The sequence below is a fragment of the Ambystoma mexicanum genome, chromosome 11 (genome assembly GCF_040938575.1).
Source record: "Ambystoma mexicanum isolate Mex_15411 chromosome 11, UKY_AmexF1_1, whole genome shotgun sequence".
NCBI classification, from domain to species: Eukaryota; Metazoa; Chordata; class Amphibia; order Caudata; family Ambystomatidae; genus Ambystoma; species Ambystoma mexicanum.
Window position 1 is genome coordinate 809,864,492 of NC_090934.1, and position 12,110 is coordinate 809,876,601.

Sequence of the window (12,110 nt, forward strand, 5' to 3'; positions counted from 1 at the left end):
TTCCATACAGTGTCACGTGACCACATGCACACGTGCAGCCTGATAATGTGTGCAGGAACACATCCACCCTTGGCGAACAGGTCCGTGCTGTGCGAACAGTTCAGAACTGCATTTTTAAGCTCATCTAGGAACATTGAAGCACAGAATGTACCCTTCCACAGCTACTACACCTATTCTTACGAATTATCCATTAACAATCTAGCACACAGCACATACTTGGAAGAATTTTAGTAAAACTGTTGTTTATCTTGGAAAAGGCATCAGTTATTGCCATCCCTCCTCCCCAAGAGCCACCACTAAAACCACCACCATCTGGGGGACCCACACAATGAAAGAAGCGCAATACTTCAAAAGACAATGAAGGGGACCAGGAAGATGAAGAAGAGGAAGTGCCTACCTCTAGCACCAATGGAGAATCATGGGTGTGGCAGTTATTTACCACTGTTGGGAATGTACCAACGGCCAAAGCTACCAAAGTGAAATGCACTGAGTGCAATGTTGTACTCAATCGCGGACTACCTGGGCAGTACTCCTACAGACCCAACTCCATGCGCCACCACACCAAATCCAACCATCGCAATGCTCTCAGAAAGGCTGGTACTTTCTTAGGAAGTAGTAGTCTGTCTTCCTCTACCTCATCTTCCGCAACAAATACTGTAACCACAAAGCCTACTTCTGTGGGACACAAAATCCCACCACCTTTTTGCAAGTGATAAAAGAGGATGTTGATCCATATCGTTTGAAGACAACAGTACTCTGTATTTACTGCAACACACCACTCTGCAGGGTGGAGCATTCTTGAAGTGTTTTTGAAGCTGTAATCAAGGGGAATGTCCCCCCTTAGTTGTACCACACATTTAACAACTTCCCCTGTCCATCTGCCCATCCATATTTGTGGTTGGTGCCGCTTCCCTCATTTCCTATCCCACTGTACTTTCTGGAACCTCCTGCAAACAAAACAAAAACAAATTAGAAAAAGGTTCCGTTAGGAACCGCCTTTCACAGCTAAAAAAGAGAACTAAAAAAACAACCTTAAATACTCCATCTACTTTACATTTTTCATTGAAGTATTTAGATTCAATGAGATTCTCCAACATTCCAATTAGCATTTTCTACTATGCTAATGGAAATAATGGACAATTGTATAAAAGAGAAAAAGAAAAAAGCACAGAAATAATTTTCTGTCTGAAATTCTTCTCTCTAGTATACAATAAACACCATAATCCATTCCCCTTTATGGCTATTCACAGCTTCTGCATTCCCTTGTTTAGCCCATGCCTTATTAAAAAACATAGATTGCATATGCACATCATCGCAAAAAAGAGCCCTTCCACTCTTTTTACTGTCATGTTTGAAACACTCCCTTATCGTCTGCTTTAAACCATTCACACATCTATCCACCAATCACTTCTACACATAGCCTACCAACATATTAAACTTCAACCCACGAACTACCACTTAACAATGCTCTACAAATCTTTTGTATCTGCAGTTCCCTAAGTTATACCGATAAATTATACGTACTCCTCCTATAAATGCACATATGGATTGTGTGGTCAGAGAACACCATAAATAAAAGTGGCAGTATTGATGGGCAATTGCTCCTGGGCGCCCTGGTGGAAAGTGCAAAGGGGTGCCAAGCTGGGAGGCCACTAGCTCACTGCTGGGATGCAGGAGTCCCAAGGGTGCGGTACATCTTAACTGTAACGTCATTTTAATGTTTTTTGTGTCAATTGAATTGTTTTTATAAGTGAAAATGTTTCATTATGCTACCTCACTATACATACATTATTAATAAATCCTCAGCCCCACCATACTCCTCCTCCCCGTTATCCACTGCACTTTCCCAGCATCCTAGTTCAGGGCCCACTATATCCTCATAATGTAACCAATGGCCAGTGCTCATGGCTTGCATGGCCAGTCTCCACAATCCATTGGACATGGACTTTGGCAATGCTGCATACCCCAATAGGCAAATCAGAGTAGACATTTGTCCTTGCCGAGTGCCAGGCCCACTGCCCACAGCAGACAAGTTGACAAGTTATATAACTATTTTTTGTACTTACATTTTGACACTTTCAAAAAAGTAAAACACAGGACACATTTGCAAAAACATCCTTTCAGTTTCTTGCTAACGCTCCTCAAACAGGTGTGCTGCAATCCGGTTCAGCATTAAGGGAAGCATGCAGAATTTATTTCCCATTTAAACCTAGAACTTCAGCCAAGTTACATGCCCCAATAAGCAAATCAGAGTAGGCATTTGTCCTTGATGAGGGCCAGGCCAAATGTCCATGCACCAAACTTATATCATTATTTTTTGTGTCACTGCCCATGGCAGAAAGTTATATCAACATTTTTTGTACTTACGTTTTCAACACTTTCAAAGAAATAAAACACAGGACAGATTTGCAAAAGCATCCTATGTAGGCACCAGCTAAATATTTTTTCCTATTCAAAGCTAGGGCTTCGGCCATGCTGCATGCTCCAATAATCAAATCAGAGTATACGATTATCAATTAATTACAGGGTGCTAGAATGGGTAGATCACAGTGATTCATCTAGTACTTTTAACCGATTACCCTGCTGCTAGTAATGGGATTCTTTTGTGAAATTGCCCTTCCTTCTTCAAGTGTTAGGTTTCGAATCGAAGAGTGAGCCCTGTTCACCTTAGCGCTGGGTTCTTAAATAAGTAACTATTGTCATTATAAAGCAGTCTTTAAAACCATTTTTACTGCTATATTTATTGTTAGAAGTCAGCCAACACGTGTTTTGTCTCTCTGCTGTCGTTCTCAATGCGTGTGGATCGTGGGCCAGTCATTGCTGCAAGTTTGTAGAAATGAGTTTGGCATGCAATCCAATATCTTGTCCCTGTATGTTCAGAAATAAAGGTGGATAATGATTTGAAGGAGTGTCTTGGTGACCAAGTGAGCTCCAGGTTCAGCACTCTCTGTACTTTTCTGCTGATTAGCATTGTCTCAGCGTGTATGCAACGGTGGTCATAGGGATCTGTTGATGCAATCCTGTGCAGCATTTTGAGCTGTAGCCACGGGCAGAATTTTAGGCACAGGCAAAAAAAAAATCCCATTCAAACCTATCCTGATTTTGAAAAACGTTACTACATAGCCATTCCCTGGTGGCCATGTCCACTTTAACACCATTGCCAATCCCTCATGTTCATAGCCAGTAGCCAGATTTGGCCATGACTCAGACAATGTGGCCACTGCCCATGGCCACAGTTCATGACTCGTACAATCTGGCCACAGTCTATACCTTAGTCACCAAAAGTAAATAATTTTTGTACTTACATTATGACACTTTTCAAAAAATAAAACACGGACACATTTGCAAAACCATTCTTTCAGGTCCTTGCAATATGCCTATCATGACTTTGCTGCAAATCCATCCATGTTGTATTTTTTGAAAGTGTCAAAATATACATACACAAAATAGTCGTATAACTTACCTCCACTTGACAAAATCCTTTCAGACTTTGCAAAAACATTCAAGGTGGGGTCACATTCACCAAATGGCAACAAAGATATAAGCCACCTAACATGTTCAAACCCCCCTATGATGTTGCCCCCTCTTCACAAAATCCCACCAAACCTTTTTCAAAATGTTGTGCAAATTCGCGAAACGGCACCAAATTTAGAAGCCTTTCAAATATGTTGCGAACCCCCTCTAGTGTTGTTCCCTCTTGGCAAAACAGCACCAAACTGTGTAGAACCATTCAAGGTCAGACCTAGGATTATATCACAAAAGGTCATGCATTTTCATTCAGTGGTGCCAAAGTTAAAAGCCATCCAACAACTGCTTTTCACCAACCCTGTAATGCAAAAAGATTTCTGGATGCCCCCGAACATCTCAGATGTTCACCAACATTACAGGGCTGTCCCAAAACTGTTTGCAAACTTCGGAGGTGGAAAACCACCTGTTTTTTGGCTTTTTATCCCCATACCCATCCCATCCTCTTTACCAATCACCTCCTCAGAGATTGTTTAATTAGTTGGACAAGGGCAATGTTGTGTTTTTAACATGTTTTTACTACAATGTCCACAGACAACGGATGAAGTTCGCGGATCCAACCTGGCGACTTTGTCAAAAAATATGATGCACATCATGTTTTTAATTGACCAATCAGCAGGTGCGTCCACAGACATCTCACCAGCCTCTTTTTGGTCAAGGAGCATATACGCAGACCCAATAGGGAAGTGAGTCCGCAGACCAAACTCAGATATCACCGTTTTTAGTTTTTATTTTACTTACCTTTTGGCCATTTTTTAAAAAACTACTCTACTGGACAGATTTACACCAAATTTACAAAAGCATGTTTTTTCAGAGCAAGCCTCCGCTCCTGCTGCACATTTGGTGAAAATCCATCCAGCGGTTTGGGCTGTAGGCATGAGAACATTTGTTTTCTATTGCGTCTATGAGTAAACACACACATTTTAGCAGCCCCCATGTAACTTTGCCCCCCTCGACGAAACATCACCAAACTTTGCAAAATCAATCCATGGGGGCCATATGCAAAGTTTGGTGAAGATTTGTCTAGGGGGGCCAAAGTTATAAACCGCTCAAAAAGTGCTCTTCCTATGGATTGAGAAACTTAACCATAACTGCACGCCCGCTACCGCAGGCCATGTAATATATAGGCAAAATGTTATTTTTGTATGCCGTGTATGTGCAAGCTGGATTTGCAATTCTCCAAGTATTAGCAGCTCTTTACCCAGAGAAAGCTACTCTTTTCATGTGGGCCTAATGGCAGCTTGACCTTAAGAGTGCAATACTTTCAAGGTCTGACAGAAGCATGGTTTAAAAAGAAATAATGTTTTATTAGTGTTATCAGATATTTAAAACTAAGAAAACACACAGCATCAGGGACTGTGCACTTTCTCCCATCCATGTAGTAAACATGACCGACCCCACCTAGCAACACTTCGTGCCCAAGTTGTTTCAGACCTGGTCCAAATCCACTCAGTGGTTTGGTCTGTGTGGTCCCGCTAAAATTGACCTTTTTTGTCTATGGGAAAATTAATGGGAACTAGGCTGCAAATGTGTTTTTTTGTTTTGTATTCGTAAAACTTTTTTATTTAATAACAAATCCTTATCAAACTTTGCAGTCTGGGGGAGCCCAGCACGACCCTAATTGTCTTCAGAATTTTGGCCAAATCTGTCACAAGTTATTAGCAGTTAATTTTTTGGGGTTTCCTATGGGAGTCCAACTCACCTTAACTATAGGGGGCGACAATATCTATATATCTAAAGCTCCATTACTCTGACAATCTTTGAATCAACATGCAAGGACAAAATATATTGATCAATACAATCACTATACAAGTGTGGTATTTGTGAGATGTAGGGATTAAACTGTGGGTCACTTGTTTGCCATCAGCCATATCCTGTTCTTATTCTGGGATGAATTTGGTAGCCATGTCTTACCAAAGATCCTTAACAATCATTAAAACTGCTTAAGTTTAAAACGACCCTTAATCTGAAGATAGAGCTCAATGGAGCTCAGATAGAGCAGGTAACCTATTCTGATTACTAGGGCTCAGAGTGAGTGCTAACGCTAGTTGTAGCACTCATCTAGAAAAAGCTATCCTGATGCATAACAGCAATGTTACAGCAACCTACTCCTATATGAGATCAACTGGGTAAGGTGCATTTAGCCCTTTCCTCAGAGCTTATGAACTACTAGCTATTCCTGCAGCTTTCCATGGGGTGTAATTGTGGGGATACAGACAGGGTGCCTCCTTCTCCCTAACAGAAAACAGATTTCTAAACCAAACCCTCCACTTGCTTAAGAGTACAACAACCCAGTTGTTACAGCTTGAACTAAATCTTCAAGGCATTGATAGTCTGATCATATTAAAACCACTCTTGTACTGGGTTCACATATGGGGCACTCTGTCCCTTGATAAGTATAGGTCTGGCTTCAAGATATTTTTGTGCAAAATCATAGGCCTCACTTCCTTGGTGGAAATGTTTAAAAAACCTAACAGCTTACATTGGGAAGCCAGAGCTTTTGTCCCAACCTCTACTGATTGGGTAGAATTGAAACAATTGGTTAAATCTTCTTTCAAAGCTACATATGAAGAACACTTTTTTTCTAACAATGCTGACTACCAATCTTTTACATGCTACTGGGTGACAAAGAATAATGTGGACTATGAATCGTACTAAGACCGTCTATTACCCAATATGCTTGTTCTCTTTATGATAAATTTAGGTTTGACCTACTACCACTGGCAGTACTTGGGACCCCTCTACATCTGATAAATGTTAGTTTTGTCCTTTTGTAAGAAAAAGAGTTACACACTTTGTTTTACTGTGTCCACTATGTGACAAACTGAGGAGATTGTATCCAAAGCTTATATTTCTTCAAAGGAACTCTCGTAGCATGATAGACACGCTGGTGCAATTTAAGAAAACAGATGGCCTACCTCGAGTGTGGCTTATGAGGAAATAATGTGTGGACTCATTGTGTGGACTCATGTATCTGAATCTAATCTTACTCACCACTTCTCTATAGTATTATGAGGAAATGCTGAGCACTCAACTGATGATTTATGAATTTTAGCTTTTTAGACTATGCAATTTAACTAATTCGGTCTAGACTATTTTAGTAATGTTATGATGAATTATATTGCATAGTGGATTCTAGCTGTATATGTTATATCTCTGCTTTCTTTGAACGTGTTGATATGCTATTATGTTCGTCTTTACTGATATTGTGTAGAATAAAGATATATTGCCTTACTGACTGACCACTGCCCTTCCAAGAAAGAGTTATGATAGATTGGGTGATGTTATTTTTTTCAAAAGGCAATGCTAATAGCTAGATGTTGATGTTCCCTTGTGTCAGCCTGCAATTTCAAGGGTTCATTGAGGAATACCGTCAATAGAAAGCAGTCTGTGAAACCACTAAGTCTGGGCATACTTAGAACATCAGAGCAATTGCCATTCACTACATTTCAGAGTTAGGTGGAGACAGCATCCTATCATTCAGTATCTTCTCATTCAGTTGCAAACAAGTGTAGAACACAAGTACTATTTTTTTTACTAACACCAGGGAATTCCAGTGACCAACCTGCATGGCATATATAAATATGACATTACTTGTCAGTGTCTATGGAAGAAGAGGAAATTACAGAGTTGACTGCAGTGAGAAGCTTATCATGCAGTGGTATGGTTGTAACTGAAAGGGCAACATGTGCATAATATTTGTGAGGATAGAACTAGAAAAAAGAGAATCCCAGTAAACACCTTTCATGACATACATGCCAATGACATTTCTGGTTAGTACTAGGAGGACAAAATCCCAGGGTTCGATGGAGGCAGTAATTTACAACTCAGTGGCTGCAAATGAGTGTGCAGAACATGCATCTTTTTTGGTTGCAATTCCCTGGGAAAATAGAATCCAACTAAGGAGGTTGCATGACATTAACACATGCAACATTTCATGTTGGTGATTTCCAATGTCAGGGAATTGCACATCACAGAGTTGGTTGGAGTCAGGAGTACACCATTCAGTGGCTTGAAGGAAGTGTACAACAAACACACCTTCTTTTGTGGCTAGTATGTTTTGCAGGAGGATTCATGCCCACCTCCCTGGCATGACATACATGACATTTCTTGTCAGTGACTATAGTGGGTAACACGACAGATTTGGTTAAAGGTATGAGCTTACAGTTCAGTATCTTTGCCTGGTTGAGTAACATAGTCCACCTTTTGGTGAGTATGGAAGTCAAGTGACCATCTTGAGTGCACCTAAATGAGCCAGGAGGAGTGAGGAGCATTCAACAACAGTGCATTTTATGTTGATTATATCAACAACTGTATACAATGTAGATGCCAGAATAGTGTTTGTGAATTGTAAAGGCATGATGAGTCAGACACAGACAACAGGTTAAAGCATTCCTCACAACACTTTCACTTTCTTTAACTTTCTTTAACGTTAAAGGCACGGTGGAGAAATGCCAATCTTTCCCTATGCTAAGGTGGGATTTCCCTAACTAATGAAAACTAAAGATAGTCTACATCAGAAAGTCCAAAATAAAACAAGTGTCTGCGCCCAAAACCTATAGTCCCCCTCACAACTAACTGCATACAATGTGCAGGGATGTGCAGCATCAAAGGAGAATAGTGTTCAAAGAAAAGTTCAGAGCTTCTTCTGGCTCTTTGGTTTTTAATCGGCTCCCCTTCCCCAAGCTCACAGTAGTTCTTCAAATACAGGGGTTCCCTTCCCCCAAGATTTCAATCTTACAGCTTTTAAACAAAAAGAGTTCAAATCTTTCAGCTTTCAAAACAACACTTCACTTCAATTTCAAGACATGGGGCCTCATTATGAGGCCGGCGGTAAGGGGTTAACGGCACCGGTAAGGATGACGGTGCCGTTAACCCCCTACCGCCGCATTCCGAGGTCCCTTAGCGGGTCCCACTAAGGCCGGCTGGTTTTACCAGCCGCCCTTAGCGGGAGCCGCTAAGGGACCAGGGAGCTAATTGCGGTCCCGTTATTAGCTCCTTCCCCATTCCCATTGAGCCCTATGGGGCTAGAATGGGAATGGGGAATGGTTTTCAGAATGGGGACTTACTGGGTCCTCATAGGTTGGAATGACCCGATAAGTCCCCATTCCGACTACACGGACCCGGATACGGATTTGGAGGCGGCCATGGTGCTAATAGCACCATAGCTACCTCCAACCTCGTAATGATGCCCAAGGTCTTTGCACAACACAAGTTTCTCTATAGGTGTTTTCAGTTGTTTTCCATTCAGGGGTATCCGGTCTAGGTGCAGTTGTCAGAGCCCACAGTCCACCCATTCCAGGTCACGCAACTGGTAACCTTTTGACTGTTTTGCATTTATAACACTAGTCCACTGCGTCTTCTCAGCAGTGAGGATCCTGACACTGTATTGTGGTTTGCTTAACCACCTTACGCTTGTTACGCCTTTGTTTTCTTGGCTCTTGCCAATGTTTGTTTCCTTATAATACACAGTTCTATCTCAGTCACACATCACACTCTCCTTGAACTGTATTGTGGCTTGTTTAACCACTTGCGCTTGATACACCTTCTTATGTTGCATTGGCTCTTGCCAATGCTTGTTTCCTTATGACAGACAATTATTTGCACTTGGCTGTGGCCTATGTTCGATTCATCATTTATTGCATACAACTCTCTGTGCTCTCTGGGCTTTTCTAGCATTGGTTTCAGTTAATGCAGTTCAATATTTCAATGCAGTACAAAACGTTCCTCTAAGTGCGGTTCACAATCTTTCTTTCACTTGTTTTCGTTTCGTTCGGGCTTCTATCTTCTTCCATATTCAAAGTACCTTTCACTCACTTGCTTTAACTTGCTATCATCATGTTCGATTTTCAAAGTGCCTTTCACTTGCTTTAGCACGCTTTCATTGCGTTCAATATTCAAAATGTCTTGCTTTGCTTTAATTATATCACCGCCTACCAGCCCGGTGTTCCCCCTTTCCTGATTGCAATCACTGGCCGGTTTTATGGCTCCTACTGAGGTCTTCCGCTGCCACGGTTCCTGTTTATCTGGACGGTCACTCGCATCTTCTCCGGCAGGCTTCTTGTGGCTTGTGCATACCCAACAGAGCTTCCTCTGTGAAGCATGGTACTCACCACCGCTTCTCTCTATCCCGCCGGCCTTCATCTGACGGTTTGCCACCGGCCTCCAACTCTGTATGCCTTTGCTTCCCACTGCATATACTCTGCACCGCTTCATGGGTCCTGAGCACTCCTTCTATTACGCAGTCACACCAGAGAAGTCGGCTTGCACACAGCTGACTCTGCCTCCACAGATGACCGTGCTCCCACAGCTGACTCCATTTGGCTTGGGTTTCCAGTTTTTAAAGCTCCCCCCTGCATTTCTATTACAAAAAGGACAAGACCGCTCAACAGCAAGCGGCAGTCCTTACTTGCTCCTGTTGTCCCCCTCCTCGTCCCGGTACTTGGCTGGGGTGGATGTCAGGGACGTTATTTGGGGGGTCGCCAGGGGTCGCAGTTGCGACCCCAGAGGTCTCCCTTGCTACCCCTGTGGTCTCCCTTGCTACACCTAGAAAAGATTTTTTTGTAAACTTTTTTTGTAACTTTTTTTTTTTTTAAATGTAAGCTCCTGGGCTGTGGCCAGTGTCATGTGGCTCTTTATTTTTGGAGTGGCTGACTTTCTTGTGCAGGCCTCTTAAAAAAAAACAGGGTTCCACAGGTGTATCACTTTGAGCAGTGACACTCTTTCTGGAATTCTATTAAATAATTGCTAGACTCAAAGGTTTATTTCCAGGCACTTCAGGTGGTGAGTCACTGATTTAGCCTGTTCTTAAACACCTCAACTCAGCCTTTCAACCTTCTGAGGTTGATACATGAGTACCAACAAAGGTTGGCTGATATTCTATGCACATTTGATCTATGTGAAGCGCTTAAGCGTAAGTGCTGTATAATAACATAGCATTATCATTTGGCCTTGGACGTCTGCTTGCATTCTCAGTAATTTGGTAATATGGTCCTATAAACACTGATATTAATGATACATATGGTGATCCATTCTTGTAGGAAATGTATATAACATTATAGTGATATTGCAACCATTTTTTTTGTAGTGTACTTAGGGACAATATGTGATGTCCCTTCCTGTTTTGTCACGGGGTGAAAGGTTGTGTTCCATTGCTTCCCGTGAAGTCCTGTTGAGGTGTGGGGGGGGGGGGTCAAATGACATCACTTCTTGTGATGTCATCAGAGGGCAAAGGTCATGTGAAGTCACTTCCACTACCCCTGGCATTTTGGTGAAATGACATCCCTGGTGGATGTATGTTTGTTTTTACAAAATGAGGTTGTGTTTGTCTAGTTGTCCTCTTCTTCGTCCCAGTACCATACAGCTGCCATTTGTGGAAGGTTTTAGTGGAATCACAAGGAAATGACTGACAAAGGCCTATGAAGACATTAGGGATGGACGGTTTGTGGTGACAGGGAAAAGGGGTATAGCATGTCTCACCACTGTCCAAGTCTCCTCCACCCAAGTGATCCACCCTCGCATATCCACCCACAGGGTCTGGATCAAAAAGTGATGGTATTTCCCTCGCTACCTGAGAAGAGGATACTTGGGGAAAAGAAGTGAGGAATTGAAAGTCAATAAACACTTGTACATCTGCACCTTCCACCACACATCCTTATGTTCCAGTCCACTATCTCTGAGATAGAAATAGGAGAGGTGCATACTGTATTTAATGATGATCCAGGGGAAAAAACACACAGGGCCTCTTAGGAGCCTGGGGGAATGGATTTAACGGCGCCGGTAAAGGTGCTGGAGCCGTTAAACCCATTCCGTCCTATTACGAGGTCCCCTTGCGGGACCCGCTCTGGACGTCTGGTCAGACCAGACGTCCAGAGCGGGTCCCGCGAGGGGACCAGGGAGCTAACAACAGGCCTGTTATTAACGGGCCCGTTGTTAGCCCCCTCCACATTCCCATTGAGCCCTATGGGGGCTCAAATGGGAATGGGGATGGGTACATTGACTGAGGAATTACCAGGTCCTCCAAGGTTGGAATGGCCCAGTAATTCCTCATTCAAGGAACCCGGACCCAAGTTTGGAGGCAGTCATGCCCTTATTAAGGGCATGGCTACCTCCAAACTCGTAATGAGGCCCACAGAGTTGAAATGAAGGATATGATAAATTCTTGACCAGTATCACAGTCCACATCGACTGATGAGACCAAAAACAATGATGCTGAGGACCATGATAAAGACTGTGGGCCTCATTACGACTTTGGTGGTAACCATGGCGCTATTGGCGCCATGGCTGCCTCCAAAACCATGTCCGGGTCCGGGTTAAAGGAGAGTTCCGGGACTTTTTTTTTATTGTCCCTACGGTTCGGCCATGTGTTTTTAAGCTTAACTCGGTAGATCGTAGAAAACTTTCCTATGGACCTTACCCGACTTTTCGTCCATTAACGCACTCGAAATCAGCCGCCATTTTATGATAATCCTATCATTTCCCCCCATCGCCCTGGCTCACCTGCTTTTGCGGCACTAAATCAAATCCCCCGCCCCTGAGCCTGACATCAGCAGACGCCCATTTCCCAACGCCAAAGCACGTTTCGT